General features: G+C 44.0%; 2 long non-coding RNA genes across 5 annotated transcripts in view; one reads left to right on the forward strand and one right to left on the reverse strand.

The window, feature by feature from the left end:
• Positions 1 to 22,584, forward strand: part of LOC128352897 (uncharacterized) — a 244,597-nt gene that overhangs the window by 125,797 nt on the left and 96,216 nt on the right. The window lies entirely within an intron of this gene.
• The window catches only part of LOC128352895 (uncharacterized), a 72,828-nt gene continuing 65,598 nt past the window's right edge, over positions 15,355 to 22,584 (reverse strand). For 2 of the 4 annotated variants that reach the window (XR_008320687.1, XR_008320688.1), the window contains 2 exons: positions 20,200 to 20,367; positions 15,355 to 17,596 (listed from right to left, as the gene is read on the reverse strand). This is a non-coding gene — a long non-coding RNA (uncharacterized LOC128352895). Of the gene's footprint in view, positions 17,597 to 20,199; positions 20,368 to 20,461; positions 20,681 to 22,584 lie in introns of all 4 variants that reach the window. The other 2 variants (XR_008320686.1, XR_008320685.1) reach the window with 2 other exon arrangements.

The following is a 22,584-nucleotide window of genomic DNA, read 5'->3' on the forward strand; positions in this document are numbered from 1 at the left end:
GCAAAAGGATCTTCAGGACATGAATCACTTCCCATAGTATTGATCTCTGTGCAATGCTTCACTTTTCTCAATGGGCTTAAAGAGAAGTAGAGCCCTGTTGAGCCCCAATAACATCTGGGAAGGTGCTGATGGAGTCCTGGAAAATGTAGCCCTGCCCAACACTTGCCCTATGCAGTTCTTCCCGGCATTGCTTGTGTGCCTTCCAAGATGGCATTGGGACATGAGAGGCTTCCCTTCCCTTAAAGGAGCCCTACCAGTCAGGTGTGAGTATCAGCAGTCCCTGGTGACTGGCTAATCCCTGTTGACTGGCTCGGTTATCCCTGCTAACTGAGCAAACAGGCACCTTTTTAAAGTGGTGATTCTCTTTCTTGAGCAGCGGAAGAGCAACTGGATGTATCCATCCCCAGCACAGCATCCCTTCAGTGGCTGTTGCTAGTGTTTGCCTTATGTTTCTTTTTTAGATTGTGAGCCCTTTGGGGACAGGGAGCAATTATATTTGTTGTTTGTTTGTAAACCGCTTTGGGAACTTTTGTTGACCAGCGGTATATAAATATTTTTTGTCCCCCATGCTGTTTAACATCTACATGAAGCTGCTGGGAGAGGTCATCTGGAGACTTGGACTGAGTTGTCAGCAATATGCAGATGACACTCAGCTCTATCTCTCCTTATCAGCTGATTCTAGGGAGACAGTGGATGTCCTGAATCAGGGATTGGAGGGCGTGATGGTTTGGATGTGGGCTAATAAACTGAGATTGAATCTGGACAAGATGGAGGTAATGTTGGTCAGTAGGTGAGCCAATTGGGATGAGGTGACTCTACCTGTTCTAGATGGGGTTGCACTCCCCTTGAAGGAGCAAGTACGCAGCTTGGGGGTACTACTGGAGCCGACTCTGCTTCTGGAAGCTCAGGTGGAGGAGGTGGCCAGGGGTGCCTTTGCACAGCTTCAGCTAGTGAGCCAGCTGCGTCCCTTTCTTGAGAAGGCAGAACTGGCCACAGTTACCCACGACTTAGTCACATCACGAATGGATTACTGTAACACGCTCTACGTGGGGCTGCCCTTGAAGAATATCAGGAAACTGCAGCTTGTATAAAATGCGGCAGCTAGGTTTCTATCTGGAGCTGCCAGGTGTGATCATATCACACCTATTTTGAAAGAGCTGCACTGGTTACCAGTATGTTTCAGGGTCCAATTCAAGGTGCTGGTTTTGACCTTTAAAGCCCTCAACAGTTTGGGCCCAGGATACCTGAGGGACCACCTGCTCCCAAGGGTTGCTGCCTGCTTGACAAGATCATCTGAGGGGGGCTCTGTTCCAGATGCCGACAATGAGGGAGGCTCGGTTGTCGTGCATGCGGGACAGGGCCTTCTCTGTTGCTGCCCTCACACTTTGGAATGCTCTCCCAGTGGCCATTCGCTTGTCGGACTCCACCACAGTTTTTAGAAAGCTTGTTAAATCTTGGTTTTTTATCCAGGCCTTTGCATGATTGTTTTATTGCTGCTTCTGTGTGTTTTTATCCATGTACAGTTTTTATGTCTGTATTTTATATATTTTAAATTAGATTTGTTGTTATATTTTTAGCATAATACCTTTAATTGTCATTTTTTTTTAAAAAAAATTGTAAACCGCCTTGGGATTGTTTTTAATGAAAGGCGGTATATAAATTTAACAATAAAATAAAATAAAAATTTGATGTATAAATATTTGACGTATTGACATGTGTATGTCACATGTGATCTTCGGGGAGGATGGGCTTGTGTTTGCCCCTCTCACGCTCCAGCCATGACCCCTGCATGTGACATCACATGCAGAGGGCATAGCCAACACTTGGAAAGGCCCACACAGCCATATAGAGCTCATTTCCTGCCAGCTTCATTGTTGGCTGTGTATGTGAGGAGGAGAATGAGGAAAATACAAAGCCGACAATGAAGCAGACTGAGCATGAGGCCAGCTGGAGCTCGGGGAGAGGCAAGGGATGAGTCAGGCAGCTCCCAGGAACTGGGTGGCTCATGTCTTTGAACACATCCACCCAATTATCGCTCCTGCCCTACTACTGTTCCTGGGCAGTGGCAGCATTGCATGGTGGGAAGGGTTGCTTCTGAGCTGGGCCAAGTGGGCTGTGTGGATTATTTGGCTTTGGCTGAAGTATTGCCAAAGACCTAATAAACAATTAGTCAGGGAACCACATTTACGGCCGATGGGCCTTGCAATAAAGAACACTGCTTTCCAATTATAAAAGTTATAAAAGGTCATAAAAGAGACGTTGGACAAATCAAGTCATGGATTGTCTGCATCACATATAGTTTGGTCCTTAGAGAGCTGACTAAAAAATGGATAGTTAATGCTATAAACTCTGGTAAAATGGTAAAAACTCTCCTCCAGTTTGTGTGTGTTGTATAAGGGTTTTTAATGTGGAAATACAGGTATAAAGCTGCCTCTTGATTTGTGTATATTAAACTATCATATTTGAATGGCAGCTAGGGGAAACAGGCCCCTATTGGCACTTTTTATAGACGCAACTGCTTAAGATGAAGTAACAGGGTGCAATCTCCTCAGAACTAGTCTTCCCAACCCTTGATGCTTAAATATAATTGACACATTTTTACAATACTGAAAGTTAAGGTGGATGGCTTTTTGCTGGGATATCAATGTGTGTGAGGTAAAAGGATGAGATGGCTCAAGCATGAAAGAAAAAATGAAGGGTTGAAAAATCAGAGAGGCTTGTTGGAAACAATTGCTCCAAATAAACCAGCAGGTGTTGCTACACACTGGTACAGAATTACCAGCAAGAAACCTTGAGGTGGAAGGATGTATTTATTGTGGAATGAGGTTTTATAGACAACAACCCACTTTGTGAGTGGCTCACGCTGTTCTAGAAGCAGGCTGTGGAACTAGAAATGGCTTCATGAATTACAGCCCAGTGGGCATATGCTAAGACATCTGCTCCTGGTAGCAAGCACAGAAATGTCCTGCTTGGGTCTTAACTAGGGGCTGATAACAGAGATGGGACTTGCTCATTCATATTCCAAAATACTTCTGTTTGGGCTCTAGCTTACCATGCATGTGTATCAGAAGTTTCTAGGAGGAGTTCTGTTCAGGATATCTAATTTGCCCACTCCTGCACAGGATATCTAATCTGCCCACTTTGCCCACGTATCTGATCTGCCCCCAACTTAAGAGGGGCAGAGGCCACTCTTGGAATGGAGGCAAATTTCTTCTTTATGTTCTGTTCTTTCACAGCCATCTAACAGTGACTCTTAGATGGAGCCAACCATCAGTTCTGACAGAGAATTTGGTTCCTTGTCAAAGTCCCCCACTTTGCCGTAATCATTATGGTGGTTCTGGAGTGGTAGCATAACATATAATAAGTAGCATAACATTAAAATGACCTGTGAGCAGAGTGGGGAGGATGTGGGGTGGGGGGAAGGCAGAATCGATCTTACCTCTCCCCGCTGATGATCTTCACTTTGAATTGGGTTACATGCCTCACACGGCCACACAACTCATTGCTCTCAGCAACATGGCCATCTGGAGGCCCAGCCTCCAGGAATCCCTCAATGCATCGTACCTGTATAAGGAGTGTGGTGCACGGGGGATTTCCCTGTAATCCGGGCACTCCAAGCACCCGGCTCTGTTTCTGCTCAGGCTGCAGACAGCCCAAGCAGACACACAACCTAGGACCTACCTAGGGTGGAAGAGCATGCTTGTGCCCTTCTACCCTGGTAATAGCCCAGGTAAAAACCTTGGGCTACCTGGCATGACAATGCCAGGATCAGCCCCAATCCTGGCATTCCACACGAGCAGCCCTACCTGGGCAGAGCTGGGTAAGCCCAAGTAGATATGCACATGTGAGCAGCCTCTATGTCTCTCTGCTAGGTTACATTGTTTCAGAGGTTCATTTCCAGCACGGGAGGTTCTAGGATTCATGCCTGTTTCTGAGCTGGGATACCTTCTACCTAATTCTAGAAGTGTGGACTCAGGCTACAGTGTCTCATAGGTGAGGGAAATACAGAACCTCATTGTTAGTATTTCACATAGTCCTGGCTTTCAAATAAGGTTCTCCGATTCAGCTCCCATTTAGCCCTGCATCATCCATTGTTCCATAATAATTTTCTTAGTAATGAGCTGAAATCTGTAACTGTTTTGAAACTGGAGTCCAAACCTCCCCATGTTCCCATTTGATTTTGTTTATGCTGGGAATCCACTGTGTTGGGTTACACTGTGTCATAAATCCCTTCCATCCCCCACTCCCCCCAGTGCTTAGGTTACACCACTATAACATTTAAAATACCAGCTCTGCTTTTAGCTCAGTGGGAGACTCTAGTTTGCTGCTACATTAGATTTTACTAAATTGGATGGCATTTAGATCTCTTTTATTTTACAAGTTTATTCTAAAAGAAGCTAGTGAAACAAGCAATAAGTGTACCCTCCCCTTGAAAGTCACTTTTATGTTGTAAAAGTTTGGTTTTTATATGGCAAAGTGGTTGTGAAATAGACTCTTGATTTCTTAAATAAAACAGCATGTTAAGAGGGCCAGGTAGGGGGGAGTAGGCCCCTCTGAAGGCTTTTTATAGACTGCACAAGCATGAAATGGGAACTGCCTCCTCTGAACACAGATTTTTGTAAGAATGTGTTTTAAAGTGCTTCATTTTAAGAAAACCTATGTGCCGTGGCTAAAAGTATGTTTAATTGGTTTTAGGACAAAAAATACAAGATTGCCTCATAGTCAAATGAAAGTTGAGGGATTCCTTCGCAGCTGCTTGGATTGAGGGAGAAAAAAATAACCATGAACTTCACTGCCATACAGAAAAACACAATAGGACAGAGCCTATAATTTGACATCTGGGTTCCAGGAAGGGCCCCTGTGTGCAGTATACTATTCAAATTCAAAACCAATGAGGAGTTGTGGGGGGGGGGACGAGAAACCGATGCAGCAATTGGGGTCATTGTCTGCTTTATGCTTAAAGCTGATTAAAAATTCAAACTCCACTATGCGGTGTAAACTCTAGGGCAAACTAGAGAACAGTAGAAAAGGCCACAAGGTTTAGGATTTTTCTTTTTTATGCTTTCACTTTTAAATCACAAGGAGTAAATCTGGGGCCAGTTGGGGGGAGTGCAGAGAAGGGGAGGAGTGCTGGGATGGCTGGGTGCTTGGATCTCTGATTGTCTGCTTCCCCCCCCCCAGATAAGGGCATGCTAAGTCGACTGAGATACTATTACTCCATGGTTCCATGCTAATAAGGCATGCTTCCCACAGTGTGTGACAGAAAAGATGAATACTGTGCAGCGCTAATGGTTAATTTGTAGTGGCATGTGTGTTCCTTGAATGTTTGTGAAGTCTTCTGATTCACCCATATACAATTGAGCCTCTTACTCTCTCTCTCTGTCTCCTCTGTTCTTTTCTTTTTAAAATAATAAAAAAAAGGCATGGTGATGGTGATACGTAATGAGATGAAGCAGTGCTGACAGTGAGCTTCTGAATGCAATATTGTCCACTGACAGCCTATTTTTAAAATAATAATAATTAATACATTTGCACTTTAAATTTGTTTATCAGGAGCAAATCACTTTAAGCACCGACCACAATTTTTTCCTTTACAAAAAAGTTAATGATGGTAGAAATCTGTCACAGATAGTATCAAGCCCTGGTGATGTTAATCTATATAGCATGGATTTGAAAGTCCTCTGGGAAGCATATATTTAGGCTTACTGCTGAGCGAACATGACTGTTAGGATTATGGAGGCCCTACAGAGTGAAGAAAAGCATAACGCTCCTTCTGACTAGAGAGTAAACAATGGGGTGATTGTCTGCCGACGCTATGGGACTAAAGAGCCCTACTGCTGAGGAACTCTAGGTATAAAGCTGCTATCAGGAAGGAGCCTTAATGTTTTCTTCACGGAGCTCGAAGGCTGTCAGGGATTCAGATGAGCTACCCTAGTGAGCATACAGGAAGCAAAACAGGATATTCTTGTTCAGGGCCTGCTTTGGGTAATTATGCAACACTTGAACTTCTCCAAGTTCTCTGGCATGAGTGACGCGCCTCTAAAAAGAACAGCAAGGTGTCCTGCTACTGTGGGAAATGTTGTTAAAGAGCACGTTCCCCCTGACAGAGACAGCTTGTTTATTTTCATCACCACCCATCAGCGGAGTACACAAAAGCTGGCCCTGCCCGCTTCTGAATGCCATTTCCAGGCATCAAAGAATTAGTCCAAGTTGGCTCACTAAATACAGACAGGATTGCTTTTTGCGTCCATCCCTCCGAGCATTTTCTCTTTGGTAAGCACAAAGTGCCACTTTCCTTGGCCCTTCCAATCAATCTAGCCTTTCTGGATAGACGTCCCCTGCCAGCAAGGGGTCGCAAGCCTTGACATAAGCACAAAGGGTACAACTCGTGATATCTAGTGTATGTCTTAAATAAGAATAATTTATATGAAGCAAGGTATCATTGACACCATTCCTCACTGTTAGGCATGCCCCTAAATCACAAGAGATGAGTCAGAGATGGAATTATTTCTGATTCGCCCTGTCTTTTTTCAAGATCAGAGGTTCTCAGATGTTCTTAAATGACTTCCCCTAAGGGACCCACATGATGCAAGAGATCCATATTTTCCTGACATTTTTGTTTCCAGCATGGTGTAGTGGTTAGAGTGCTGGACTAGGACTGGGGAGACCTGAGTTCAAATCTCCATTCAGCCATGATACTTGCTGGGCCAGTAACTCTGGGCCAGTCACTTCTGTTTCAGCCTAACCTACTCCACAAGGTTGTTGTGAGGAGGAACTGAAGTATGTAGTACACCACTCTGGGCTCCGTGGAGGAAGAGCGGGATATAAAATGTAAATAATAATAATAATATAAAAATAATTAATAATAATAAATATATAATATATGTGAAAGTAGCCAATTTTATTGTTCCTATCAAGTACAAACCAAAAGATCAGCTGTATACCCTGGCAAGCATGCAGGAAGCAAAAGATCAGATTACAGACCTTCTACAGCATGTATTGCCTGTCCTAAAATGGTCTTCCCGAAGTGTAATCGAGGCAATATGGATTGTGGAAAGGGGAGCTATGCCAAAGATCTCTGAAAGTGGCATGAGGACAGAGAAGAGAAAAGGTTGCCAGCAGCCTCCTCTTCTCTTCTCATGCTTCTTGCATGCTTCTTTGCAATGAGTGTGTGGAGAGATGCTCCTTGTAGAGCTTGCAAGAGTCAGATCAGTCACATCTTACATACAGAATGGAGAGCATTTCTTGCATTGGTTGTACAAAATGCAGGGGAAATGTGTTCTCAACCTTGAGTTCTCAAGAATGCAAGAAACACAAACCAGTCTGGGCACACAGATCCAAGTTCTATTCTCTGTCCAAACTATATCAGCAGCACGCTATAGGAATAAAAGGGGTTGTGTTGAGTACACGTGAAGGCACAACATAACCAGCTGTTCCAAGCATCCCCTGCTGTCCTCAGTTTCTGCAGAGCATATGCTACATAATGCACCACCCTGCTCTGTGACCCCAATAGCAGGCGGAAACTGTGTGGTAGTTAGGAAAAAGAGCTTAGTTAAGAGTGCTTTCTCTGTCCACCTGCTGCAACCCAAGACAACCTGACTTGAATTGCACAGTGTCTGTCAGAAATAGATTATGGAGCATGATCTGATCTTCCATTAATTGATTTTAATTGAGCCACTGTATCTTTATCGCTATGGACTCTAGAGGAATTGTATAGTGCAAGATGCATGTGGAACGCAGGGCTTCTCATGAGTAATAACAACTAAGTTGTGCAAAATTAAAAGTCATCTCTCCCTGTTCCTTGTGCTCTTGGAATCTCGGCTGTCCTAGTTTGTTGGCTGTGGTTGCCAAACCTCTCTTTCATTAGGCCACTTTCCACCCATCACTTAACTCTTATTCTTGCAACCTGAATGGTGCCCTAGATTAGTGGCTTCCTTCCTGTGGGTGTGGTAGATGAAACATTCTCAGAAAAGTTAATCAGCAGTGTTCATAATTATTAAGGTAACTGTGGCTTGCTTATAACTACTAGGTGAGTTATTGGGTATTGCAACTGGGTCTCATGATGCAAAGCCTGTAACTTTATTAATTGGCTGTGTTGTTGCTGAATATCCTGTTGAGGGCGGAGTGCTTCAGTGTCTGAGATTTGGATTGTGATTGTGTATTATTAAAAAATGACCTGCTATTTAGAACTGTAGAGACTGGGGTGTTGTAACTTTCTTTCTTTCTTTCTTTCTTTCTTGACAGGGTGAGAATGGGGCGTTTTAGATGTGATTTTTAACATCACTTGGCATATTACAATTTGTTTCCATTCTGCTGTGATTAGTTGTGAACACCTTAACTTTAGCTTATTTTAACATTAAAGACTGGACATAGGCTGAAGAACCTTCAAAGAAAGCACTTGGCATTTTGGCCTCGTGCATAAAAATAAACATTACTCAGGTATTAAAGTGAAAGTTTTGTGATGAGCAGTTATTTAACATCTATTCCACACTTGACCTAAAATGTATTCATATTAACTATTTTGGTTAATATGAATACATGCATGCCAGTGCTTCATCAGTTGCACTGGCTCCCAGTCCGTTTCCAGGCCCAATTCAAAGCGCTGGTTTTAACCTTTAAAGGTCTAAATCTATATACTTACTTACTTACATTTTATATCCCGCTCTTCCTCCAAGGAGCCCAGAGTGGTGTACTACATATTTCAGTTTCTCCTCACAACAACCCTGTGAAGTCTCATGGATGAATGGGGATTTGAACTCGGGTCTTCCTGGTCCTAGTCCAGCACTCTAGCTTGGGACCAGGTTACCAGAGAGAGCCCCTTGCCCTATATGTCCCTACCCAAACCTTAAGACCTTCTTCAGAGGCCCTCTTCTGGGTGCCCCTGCCAAATGACATGAGTGGGCCTTTTCAGTGGTTGCACCCCATTTATGGAATAGCCTCCCCAGTGAGGTTCACCTAACTTTGTCACTTTGTTCTTTAGACTCCAGGTAAGGACCTTTTTGTTCACCCAGTCTTTTAAATTCTGGTTTTCAGACTTGATCTGACTTTTAACTAATTTTAAAATGAGTTTTTAAGCTGCTTTGTATTGTATTTTGTATTTTCTTTTCATTTAATGTGTTGTGTGTTTTTATCATATGTTTTAACCCTCTGTTGTGCGCCACTCAAAGAACAGTTTGTTATGGGGTGGCTAAGAAATAGTTTGTTGTTGTTATTATTAATATATAGCAATAAGCAACCTAGTATAATGAGGGCAGCTTTCCATGGGGTTTGGTGTCATATAGGGTTGCCAGGTTTCAACTGAGAGATCTGCCCTATACCTACAATTGTCACAAGCATCCGAGATAATTTCTGAACACAACTGTCAAAAGAGGCAATGCAAATTTTAAAGCCTTACTTTTTTGAGCATGATTGGAAAGAGTGGAACATGATGCTATTTAGCAAATTTCCCCCCCAGCACTCTTTGCACAAATGGGGGCTAGAAAGATTAACTGTGCCATATACAGAGAGCCAGCCTAGTGAGTTGGCATCACTGGTGCCAGAGAAAGGGTAGGAATATGGAATTTTTAAACATTGACACCACATAGCTTTAATGCCCGGAGACAAGCACAAGAAAAATGGTAAAAGTAAAGCAATGTTCCTACTCAAACTTTTAGACATCCAGGAAAACAGTTTTTCTAATCCTGGACAGAATGCCCAATTCCTGGACTATCCATGTCCATCCTGGACATGTGGTGACCTGACCTGTACCTTCAAATTCCCCTGCACTGGGAGATACAGCAGCCATGACTTTTCACAACCATTCTTCCTTTCGTGTCTATTGCCCCCACCTGCATTGTGGCATACCGGGAGTCCTCATAACAGCAGACAAAGCAAGAATGTACACAGCCAGTCTGTGATGGAACAGCCAAGAGAAGCTGTCACAGCCCTGTCACCTGATGCACTGGAGGAATTTCCAGGGCAGCTCGCTAGCCTGTGACCAGACAGCGATGGCAGTGAGCTCCTGCACATTGTTTGTGCCACATGTTAACACAGGAAAGAAAATGAAAGTGGACAACCATGAATTGGTTGTGGAGATTTTACATTTGTATTAGAGGCTGATTTTAAGGAAATCTTAATACCTTTAGACTGTGGAACTGTTCACATAGCCGCATGGTCAGTCAGGCAGGTAGGGAAGGCAGAGTTCAACCTACCTCGCCTCAGACACCCTTTGCAGCCTGGGAGGCATGCAAGACGCAGGCCTACATGACCAGCGCTGCCAGGTGTAGTGCAGATGACTCTCCATGCTGCTCCTATCTGCCCTGATAAGCAGAGGCGGGGACTCATTGTCCCAGCCTCTGTGAATCCCACAGTGCACCACACGCCGAGCACAGCGCACTGTGGGATTCCCCCAGGGGACACGTGCTCCAGGTGCCCATCTCTGTGTCAGCATGAGCTGCTGAAACACGATCCCAGGGCTGGGGTTAAGGCTGGTTTCCCCCTTAACCTAAGAGCTCGGCTGCAACGCTGGGTTTGGCGCGACAGCACTGCTTGGATCCCTGTGGATCCTGCAGTTCCTTGGCTGCTTAAGCCTGGGCTTGGCTGCTTGTGAGAACAGCCTCTCCTTTGCTATTATTGCTCCTTTGCTATTATCACATCAACATAGCAGAAAACCCCTGCTAACTGGGCCCCTGCCTACACCTGCTAACTGGGCCCCTGCTAACTGGGCACCTTTTACCGTGGTGGTTCTCTTTATTTAGCAAGGGGAGAGTAACTGGCCCTATCCACCCCCAGCACAGGTGTCTATCTTATGTTTCTTTTTGTAATGTGAGCCCTTTGGGGACAGGGTTCCATCTTGTTTGTTTGTTATTTCTCTGTGCAAACCCCCCTGAGCCATTTTTGGAAGGGCAGTATAGAAATCGAATTATTATTAATAACAATAACAATAACAATAAATAAAAACAGGCCAGGTTGCATGGTACACAGATACACTGAGGCGCTTCACACGACACGTGTGAAGTGTCTGAGGGGGTTCTGTGGGGAGATGTGAAGCTGCTCATAGCTGGGCGGCCAGATCGACTGCCTACACGACTGCCGGCTCCATCATGTTCCAGGATGCCCTGCGCAAGCACATGGGGAATCTTAGGAAGACCCCCTAGCCTGGGAGGTGGCTTGCAGATTCCTGGTCGGGGGTCTACTTGTGTGTCGCCACACACCGCAGTGACACACAAGCAACAAAATGAGCTTAATGGAGTACTTGTTCCATTAACTTCATTTAAGGTGATGGTGGTTTAGGTGGGGTAGCCACCTTGGGTTCCCATGATCACTGGAAAGTGGGCTAGCCCACTTTCCAGTGATCGTGGGAACAGCTTCACTATCTTTAAAGCAGGAATGGCTTTGTGTCCAGTGATTCATTATAAATGCCAATACTGGGAGCAGCCACAACTGAATCCAAGGTCTAGGAGGTCCTCTCAGTTCAGTTGTTGTCAGGTTATCAGTGGTGGGTGGTTTCAACATGCATATTCCTGCCTCTGAGTTCAGAGCTTCCTTCACTTGACTGGAAAGCTCTAGTGAATAAATTTTATGTTCTGTGGAGGAAGGTGGTATGAGGAAGTGATTTTTAGCTATCTCACATTTGCAGTTGTCTGTACTTCCAGGAAGTTTTTCATACAGGGCTTTTAGTTTGCATCTCCTCTGGAATAGAGGGTATGTGTTCACCTATTGGTCAGATTTTCCCCGAAGTCCCTGCGAGCTATCAGGGAGCAGTTCACACATGATTTAGGTTTTTCATTGCATGTTAGAGTATAGTCCGATTTATATCAGGGTTAAACCCCTGCTAACTTGGCAAAGAGGCACCTTTTAACGTGGTGATTCTCTTTATTTAGCAGGGGGAGAGTAACTTCCCCTACCAACCACCAGCACAGTACCTCCAGTGACTGTTGCTGGTGTCTATCTTATGTTTCTTTGTAGATTGTGAGCCCTTTGGGGACAGGGAGCCATCTTATTTATTTATTATTTCTCTGTGTAAACCACCCTGAGCCATTTTGGAAGCGTGGAATAGAAATTGAATAAATAAATAAGTAAGTAAGTAAATTTGCCCCCCGTGAGTGTGCGGGGCATGCTGGAGAGACCCCCGAGCCTGGGAGGCTGCCCAGGGGTCTCCTTGTGTGTTGCCATGGTGTGGAGCTGTGGCGCAGCAATACATGGCCAAAAAACCCGAGTTAACGGAGTGCTTGCTCCGCTAACCTGGGCTAAGGGGATAGAGAGTTAAGCGGGTGACTCGCTTTGGGGAAACCAGGCTCGGCTGTGAGCCCAGTGTTTCCCACGATCCGTAGGAAGCAGGCTAAGCTCCCTTAGCCCACTTTCCACTGATCGTGAGAATACCCTCCTTGTTTGACCTCAAAAATAATACTTTTGCTTTTTGGTGAATCATCTTTGGTGAATTGGAGTTTCCCAGTTCCAATTTCTGACCCTTTCCAACTCTGCTTTCAGTGGTTTTTGCTTAATAGTATGAATCCACTGAATCTACCTACATTCCACAGAGTCATGTTCTGCAACAAAGTAGTCATCTTAGCTGAACTTTTGACAAACACCCAAATCAATATATGTTCTTAACTAATGTGAAAACAACGAGGTCATGCACACGACATCACCGGGGAGGGAGGGCAGGCTGTGGGGAAGGCAGGAGCTCACCTGCCTTTCCTGGCAGATGAAGAGCTGCCGTCCTCTCCTCCACCACACCATGCACCCGCACAAGCTTTGGTGCAGTGGTGGGAGATGCTGAGAGCAGGAGGACTTCCCCCAGTGGGAAAATGGTGTTGGGCTGGGGGCAAGCTGTTTAACCTGGCGATGATCACCCAGACAATCACCAGCTGAGGTTAAGCAAACTACAGGTTTCACTTAACCTTGTCTAAATTCTGGGTTTGAAAATAGGGTTTGGCACGGGTGCAGCGCCAGGAGTGACCTAGTTCCTGGTGCTTTACATGCGCAGCCTAACCCAGGCTGGGCTGCCCTAGCCTGGATTAGGCTGTGTGTGTGAATACCCTTAACATATAGCAGCCAAAAATCAATGCAGAACTAGGCTACTTAAATCCACTTTTTTCAACTCAAGTGTGCCTAACCTAGTGCTGGAATTTGGCCACTAGCTATGCATTATTGTACAGCTGGTGTTAATCCAATCTGTGAATGTACAATGATAGGGTCATGCTGGGGATTGACAACAGTAGTCCCTTTTTCCTGAGAAAGTTAATAAGAACAATGCAGGTGTGTATACATTGGGGTTAAACCCTTCGTTACAATCTGATAACCCTATGTAGCTTTCAAATAAAAGTACAGGATGCAAGTTGACTCCCTGTAATTGGCTTGCTACATTTTTTAAAATCTCTGTCTAAATAAAATGGGAACTAGAGAGAATTCCCAGACAAATCTACATTAAATTTCCAAGGAGTAAATCAGCTAAATTATGATCAATTTCCAAGGCAGACCAAATTATGTATTTGGTATTTAAGAGAACAGTTTTCACTTGCTGAGTGTTTTTCTCCAGAATGACTCAGTAACTATAGGAAACTTATTGCTTCACACATGCACAAAAGATGATGTTATGAAAATGAAACAATTTATCTTGGATTATCGACTACTGAACTGAATTTTGGAAGGAATGGTGAAAGTCAACTTAACTGTCTACATGGAGATTCTTAACTTGCATAATGGCAGCAATATAGTTTGAAAGATAGAACTAGATTAAAAAAGAGACAGCAGAATTGGAATATATTGTAACATGTGGCTTATTCCAATGGCTGCCTAGGGCCACAACAAGCTAGCATAATCTGGAACAGCCTTCAAGCTTTGATCAGCTTTGATCAGTGAACATATTAATCTTATTAGCCTAAAATACACTTCCTTTTTCCTGCTATAGCCCAGACTAGCATCAAATACTGAGCAGCCATTCCATGGAACCTGCATTTCCTGCTGTAGTGGTCTTGGGACGGGTTTTTTTTTAGAGCTGAGGGCTCCTTAACATCAATGAGCTGTGATGCCAATGTCACTCAACAGCACATAGGATCAGTTGGTTGCTTCCCTGCAATTAAAAAAAAACACACTAGTTTCTGGAAAGGAAAACTGTCGTTAAGAGTTTCACAGTAGAACATAACTAGTCCTGACAGCTGTCAAGCCTTTAGCTCTCTTCAGACCTGATCTAGTGCCCATTGAGCTCAGTGGAAAGACAACCACTGAACCAACCCCCTTGTGATTAAACTAAACCACACTCACCTCTCCCGGAGACTTACAGCGTCATCTTAGGAATGCCTCCAATTCCCCTTCTTTTGAATAGGAGTTCACTTATATTCCTTTAGCATAGCCTCTGCAGGAGTGCTCAAATTTAGTGGAATGTAACAAAATTGGGTGGGCAAAATGGATTTATCCTGTCAGGCACAGGTGAGTTTAATTACCTTTCCCCCATCTTTGAAAAAATAATTCTAGAACCCTGGATTCTGGACACAGAGAGCACCCAAATACTTGTCTGGTTTAATATGATGAGGCCTTAGGACTGGTAGGGAAAGGAATAGGTTGCCTGTGCCAAACTTTTTCCTGGACTTGCTTTTATTCCTTTAACAACAGCCTGATGCTAAATCAGCTTTTCATCACATGCTTTTCTTCCCAAGGAAACAAATAAAGCTTTTCTTCGCAAGGAAATAAAACAAAAAGCTTCACTTGGTTTGCTTAATTGTCAGCTTGCTATTAAAGGCACAAGAGCAGGAACAATAAAAAGTTGGCAAACCTAGCAAAGAAGCTCCCACAGGTATATTTTAAATTGGCAGTCACTGCAAGTGCTGAAATAAGCCATATGTTGCAATGCCCCAGTTCGGCTACCTCCTTTAACCTAACTGTATTGCAGCCATTATGCATGTGAAGCCAGGTTGCCCACCTGAGCACTGAGGGAAAGGATATAGCTGCCAAACTTTGGCTATTGGAAACATAAAGAAGATAAAACCCAGGATCTAGCTTGGTAGGGGCACAGAGTGGTAGTGGTTAAAGCAGGCTACCCGTCTCTCTGCTGCATTAAGATGAACTATTGCTGTTAGAGCCTGAATATCAAATCATATCTTCCTTTCTAAAATACATTAAATGGCTATTTTCCCTGCAACAATGCTAATCTACCCCCTTGATTGCGTGCAGCTGGGATCCAGCCTTCAGATGCCAGTCAGCAATTGGTGTGAATACAGCACACAGAGGGAAAAGTCACATATCTGCATTGACTGGAAAAGTGATCCTTAGATCTGGTTAAAATGAAAGGATGACACTGTAAAGCATCAAAATGTTTTTGCTTTTATCATACATTTAGGAGCATGACCTGAATACACTTTAAAATGTCACTCTGTTTCTCTTGGTTTACCTTGACTGTAGATTAAAGACTGAGGAATACTCCCCACCACCAAAGGACTCTTCCAGATGGTGATATATTCCGGCTTAAGTGTAAAATTGCAACAATAAATGAGTAATCCACACTATGTACCAGGACAACACAAACTATTCTCAGTGCCTTGCTGGCAATCTACAGCAGTTCGCAAATGAACTGTGCCTTTTTACTCCTTTTATTCTAACTTGAAAAGAACACAGTTTTATTCTAAATTTTAAAAACAGTTTTACTGCCAGCAGGTGGTGCTAACAATATTACACAACACCCTTGTATCATGTTGTGTGGATATCCCATTTTCTTTATCATATAATTGGCACTGACACTGAAATATGTAACTGTCTGGAAGAGCACACAAGCATTATACCTTTACCAGTTGAATTTCAGGCAGGAATTGAACAGGAACAGCTTTTACTCAGCTTCACGGCACCCTCATGTGCTACATATTGGTTTTTTGCCCTATACACGCTAAAGGCACACTATATCTGTCAGGAATAAAAATGCAGCATCCTTACAAAATGATGAAGCTGAGGGGAAACCTAAATTTCCCCCTCCTTAAAATGTTCAGAACTTGGCACATATCCAGAAAGATGCAGCAGACCTGACAAGCATAAATTTAACTTCTGTTCTATATCCATGCATGTTCCACCCCAATAAAGACATCACAGCACAAAACTTTAATATGTCCTGGGACTTCTCCCCCTTAAAACTGAAAGGAATCAGGTGATCACGTAAGTCATCAAGAGCCATTGTATATGGGTTCACAGAGGATTCATAGTAGTCAAATAAGCTACATAATTCCTGACCAGAATGCTATAAGTGACATAGAACTGCATCTTAGGTGTCACAAAAGGCTTATGAAATGAGTCTAGTAAATCAAGGTTATATGAGCTTTTCTTGAAATTATTTGTAGTATGCATAGCAACATTAAAAAGTCACATGCCACTTTACAGTAATGCATGCTAAGAGCTATTTATTTGCCTGCCTCCTTTTTAATCCAGCGTTATGGAGCTAAGGTAATATTTGCCATTTGCCACTGAAAATGCTCTAAATGGAAACTACCCTTTTCTTAAAACTTGTTACATTATTAGAGCTAAGCAGGTCTTAGCCTGGGCAATGCTTGTAGAGGAGACTGGGTGAGTGACCCTACTCAGATCTTGCCTTTAGCAACAGTTTAGTTTGTAGATGTGAGCAGGCAAAGCTTTCACGGAGTGGGAAATTAGTTCTCTTTCAATGTTAGGGTTGCCCAGCCCAAATGAAACAAATGAGGCATGAGTGGGCAGCCGGGAGCATTTTGGCTAGATATGCCTAGACTTCCATAGGAGCACCGATCACAGAGGAGGATTCATGCAAACCTCTGCAGGCAAGTGCTGAACCAGCAGAAGCCCTGGAGTGTGGCCAGTGAATTCATTGGCACGGCATGTGTGTGACTAGTTGGGCACGTTCTCATTTGTCCCCTTCATATCTTGGTGTTCCTGGCAGCCATGTCTGAAAAAGCTATAATCACTTACGAATGTCACCACACAACAAGCTGCTGTTAAAGGTACCGATATAATGGCCAGTTGAAAAATTGCTAACTCTATCTTTTCAAAGGAAAGGAAATATAAGTTAAGAAATAAATATCAAGAAAAAAGGCTTGTCATAATTGGTCTGAATTTTGCCTGCAATTTAATGAAACTTCTCATATGGAATACTTTGCTCTTAGTCTAAAATGTGTAGAATCTGGTCAGAATTGCAGGGTAGTAAGGACACTCTGCATATGTTCCAAGCCACTATCTTAAAATTCCAGTATCCCAGGACTCAATTCTGGTACTGAAAGCTGGTTATGGAGGAACTAAACCCTATTGAGCCTCTGATCAAAATAAGCTCTGTTCAAACTCCAAGAGCAAATTACAACATTATGGGGTTTCAAACACTGTTTCACTTCACAGCTCTTTGGAATATATCCTCTCAAGTCCATCGAACCTATGTATTTTCTTCAAAGCCTCTAAAATCCTTTCTTTGAACTTCTTGGTTGGGTTTCCTTGTTCTTTTCTACTGCTGAAGTTGCTGAGTTTCCTAATTACTATTATATCAGTGTGTAGGATCAGTGAACTAAATGCCCTATCAATTACTTCTTCCTATTTACAGTTTAATACAGAGATGGTTGTTCTTAATTTGATGATGGTTCTTTGTTCCAAAAGTCAACTGGAATCTTCTATTCAGTTCCTGTGGGAAAGAAGAAAGCCATGTTGCCCTTTTATACAAATTCAGAACATTCCCAAGAGATGCACTTCCCTCGTGATTAGAGCATTACGTTTCATCATTTTAGGATGAAAGACATCAGCTTTTGCCTTCCTGTTTCTAGGCTCAGAAAATGGCTCAAATTATTTAAAGGGAAGACACAGCTTTTTTTTTTTTTTGCCATGAAGATTAATTCAGCAAGGGACTGCAGTGCACATAGCTACATAGCAGCCTGGGAGAAGGGTGTGATGTGCATCTAGATACATGAAAGTTTCAGTTCACACTCCCTGTCCATTCATATAGAGAACAGTGGAGTGAAGTATAGTATAGGAGTCTGACAATAATTGCTCCCTCAAGTTGCTATTTCTGTAAGAGGGAGTTTAGGTTCCAGGGCAAACAGCAGCTCCAGAGGTGGTTTTTGTTAGCACTACAGCATGAGAAAGGGAGAAAGGGTTAACCATGCCTCCTAGCACTGAAGTCCTGATCCTGATCACTACCCCAGCTGCTATTTATGGAAGGGCAGGCCATTTAAAGGGTTCTTCCAGCCATGATATATTCCAGCTTCGATGCAAAGTCTGACTAAATAAAACAAGAAAGCCACATGGCATACAAGGACTTTGCGTAATATTCATACCGCCATCTGCTGGCAATCTGCAGCAATCCATAAATAAACTATACCTTTACAAACTCTTTTAATCCTCAGGTTTTTAAAAAAAAAACCAACAGAGTTTATTCAGAGATAGTAACAGATTTCTAAGAATACTATGCAATGGCCTTGTATGTCATGTGGATTGTTCATTTTGTCATCGTAATGTGCACTGAAGGTGGAATATATCACTGTCTAGAAGAGTCCAGAGTTTGCCTCTAAGGACACGAGAACATTTGAGGAAAGGTTTACTAGTGTGGCCATTGGTATGTCTTTATACAGTATTGGAATGTTTGCAGTCTTTCTGCACTGGTCTTTCTGCACTGAGACATTATATTTTGCTCTGTATTCACATTATTAAAATTGATGCTCCCATCAGCTCTGGTTGAACCGCTCCTGTTGACAACTATTCTGACTGCTCATACAACTTTAAATACATTGGCACAAAAGCAAAATCTGATAATCCTGTTTGGCCAAATCTGTGTCCCACTGCATAGGAACTAAAACTTAGCACTTACATAATTCTTGAAGTGCTCAAAGTAGTGCTGGACCACATTTTCTACAGCTTTGAATCTCAGTGTGAAAAAAGATAGATGGAGGGGTAAAGCTGCCTCCTCTGCTTTTCATGCTGGATCTCTGCTGTTCACAGCCATAACTGGCTCCTACTTGAGTGCCATTAAAAAAAAATAGGGAAGATGTTTCCATGTGGTTACATTACTAAGGGCACGGTATTCAAAGTGAGAGTGCCTCCCTAAGCTTCCTCTGCCTTCAGTAGTGTCTCCATCTTGCTGACCTGATTGGTGTGTTGACAGCCAATTTCCAGCAGGAAGGCTACATTAAAACAGTAGCTGAAAACAGATTTTAAAAGGTAACTGGGAGGGAAATAGTGATGGATAATGTGTGGCTGGCACTGAAGTCAGGGGTGGTGTGTGTTTCTTTCATGTGAGAGCCTAAACAATCAGTAAAATGGAAGGGCCTTTCACAGGGGCAGAAAATGGCTGATATGATGCAACCCTAATCGAATCAGGATGCTCTACTACATCAGGGCTGCAACAGAGCCAGAAAGTAACCCAGAACTGAAGAAAACTGACAAGTCATGCAATCAGTGTTGCCGCTGTTTTCCCTGTTCAGGACAGTGGGAGAAACAACAGTAACACTGACTGACTGCTACTGTCAGTTCACTCCAGTGTTGTGGCTGCCCTCCAACTCTGCTGCAGGCCTGACAAGGAGAGTTCTGGCTCCATTAGAATGTGTGTGATTGTCGGCGACACAAGGGACTTCCATCCCAGGACTGGCCTCAGTGAGAGCAAGGCCCCCTTCTCCCTCAGGCATGTCTACAAAGCCACACGTGGCAGTGGTGGGGCCCAATGAACCCAATGTGGAGAAGCGGGACAGTCCCGGCAGATCCCAACACCCAGGCTTGAGCAGTAACACCACTGGATGGTGTTGGGCCTCCAGGCAGCTCTGCAGTGGGCTCAAATACCATGGGGCTGAGGCAGCAGGCAGGGCTGATGGAACCAGAAGCGGGGAATCCGGAGGTACTTCTGGGGGAAGTGTTAACTTGCCCAGTCTGCTCAGAGCTGTTTAGGGAGGACAGGCTGGTGATGAAGGCAAATCTTCCAGACACAATGAGGGGAGGTTGAGCTCCTACAGAGAGAATATGAACAGGGAGCTTGTCTGGCTGGAGGAGGAACCCAGGCGCTGCAAACCCCCTCCTCAGTGGACTCTGAGGCGTCAGGAGAAACCAAAAGAAAAGGTGACTAAACAGAAAGGGAGCCTTAAAAGGGTCAAAATCCTGAGGCTCTGGCAGTGATATCAGTAATTTCTCAGAAATAATGTCCCAGTTCAAAGGGTTTTGTGGACATTTTCATTCATAATTGCTTTGTAATGTAGGCTATTATGACTATGTCAGTATTGTGGATATCTCCACATTTCTACCTACCTACCCTCATGGTATTCCTAGGCAAGCCACTATTCTCTTGGCCTGTCCACGGCTACCTAGTGAATTCATGGTTGAGGTGAGATTTGAACCAAGGACTTCTGAACTCATGCCACTTGCTGCATTCTTTTGTAGGGAGCGGCGGGGTGTGTGACCATACCTCTGTATGATCTGTAGGAGAAGAGCTGTTACAGTTTCTAAAGCTATAAAACTTAAGATACTATCATTTCTTTTCCCTTTCCATAGGGGCCATCATTCTGCTTACCTAAATAATCCAAAAAGGGCTGCAGACAGCGATTTCTTGAACAGAATAATGACAGTTTAATCTTTCCATATCTGAAAAGCAGCTATTTGTAAGCTGCAGATGTCCAAGCTTTTGGCAGAAGTAGCTTTCTGTGTGATGGTGCTACAGACTAAATAATGTCTCTTTTGAAATGAAGTGCATATTGTAACTTTGCTCTTTCCTGTTATTTCTTGTCTGTCCCTGAAAAATTATACGCAGATGTTTATGCATTCTTAAACAATTAAAAAAGGAATCACTGAGGCAAATGATCAGTGAGACTCGCTGGGAAGATGTTTGCGGGGAGAGTGGACTTAGCCCGCTCTCCCCGCAGATGAGCAGGCAGGAAGCCCTGGGCGGCCAGATTGGCCGCCCACACGATTGCCGGCTCCGTTACAGAGCCAGTGAGGGCTGCGGGGATTGGGAGCCATGTGGCTCTCGGAAGTTCCAGGATGCCCTGCACAAGAGCACGAGGCATCCGGGAGAGACCCCCGAGCCCAGGAGGCTTCTTGCAGTCTCCCGTCCGGGGGGTCTCCTCATGTGTTGCCGCAGCGCAGAGCGACCGACCAAAACCCCCAGGTTAGCGGAGTGCTCACTCTGCTAACTTGGGCTAAGGGGAAGGGGAATTAGTGGGGGTTTGCTGCCAGGAATCACGTGGCTCCCATTGCAGCACACAACCGCCGAAAAGCGGACTAGGCCCCCTTAGCCCACTTTTTGATGGTCGTGAGAATCGCCTCGCTGTTAGCTAAGCTACCTGTTGGTCTTTCGTGCATCCTATTACAAATAGGGTGTTATTTAAAGATGCCACTCTAGTTTTGACAAATGTCCCACAGGCTCACCAACTTGAATCTCATTGTTTTCTGGACATAGCTGGGGAGATGGATGGCTTAAAATACATAGAGGTCATTCACACAATCAAAAACTGAGGCTATTCACACAATGGGACGAAATCGGGCTAGCCTCCGCTTAAGTAGTCCTCCCTTAAGCCCTGGTTAGTGGAGCGAGCACTCCGCTAACCTGGGTTTCCCGATCATGAGTTGCTGTGGTGTGGCTCCGTGCCACAGCTACTCATGAGGAGACCCCCAGCCAGGAGGCTGAAAAGCAGCCTCCCTGCTCGGGGGTCTCTCCTGCATTCCCTGCACGCTCGTGCATGGTATGCTGGAGCTTCCGGGGGCCGCGCAGCCCCCAAACTTCCCAGCCCCGGCCGGCTCCATGAGGGAGCTTGCAGTTGTGTGGGCAGCTGCTGCATCCACCCAGAGCAGACTGTCTGCTCATCTGTGGGGAGAGCAGGCTAAGCCCGCTCTCCCCGCAAACCCCGCAGAAGCTCTTCACACTAATCATGTGAAGAGCCTCGCTGTGTTCTACTCAGGTTTGATCTACGCCATGATCATCACAATTATAACAAATTAAGGCTTGATTTATCTCACTTTGCATGTAATGCGTCTGTCTCATATATCAGTTTCACCTTTTAATTTGCATTACTGAAATTAATGGACAAAAGCATGATATTCTAATTTTCCGAGTTTCACCTGTAAATAGGAGGAAGCCTGGATAGCTTTCCCTCCTACCTTGATTCCACACAGTCACTTCTACCTAGGTTTTCCTCCTAACTTGCTTCCACACAGCCAAAAATTGGGAGCAGACACAGCTCCCAAACCCAGGTAGAACACAGTTTTTCGTTGTCTGAATGACCTCAATTTTTTCTCCCTAAAGATCAGTAAAGCTTTACTTCTTCTTCCCTTTCTTCTTGTCAGCAAAAGCTGCAATCCTATTTGCCCTAACTTAGGAAGTTAAACACCTCTAAGTCCCCTTGATTTCAAAGCCAGAATTAAGCATGTGCTGGAGTTTCTCGCTTTGAAATCAATGGGGTTTAAACATGCTTAACTTTGGTTGGATAATGCCCTGTATATGGGGAAACTGTTGCTTTTTCACTTGAAGGAGGCAGAGGAAGCAGAGATCTTAGCAAGTCCTGAAGAGCAATATTTTTATTTATTTTTATTTTTACATTTATATCCCGCTCTTCCTCCAAGGAGCCCAGAGTGGTGTACTACATACTTGAGTTTCTCCTCACAACAACCCTGTGAAATAGGTTAGGCTGAGAGAGAAGT

The sequence above is a fragment of the Hemicordylus capensis genome, chromosome 4, assembly GCF_027244095.1.
Source record: "Hemicordylus capensis ecotype Gifberg chromosome 4, rHemCap1.1.pri, whole genome shotgun sequence".
Taxonomy (NCBI): Eukaryota; Metazoa; Chordata; class Lepidosauria; order Squamata; family Cordylidae; genus Hemicordylus; species Hemicordylus capensis.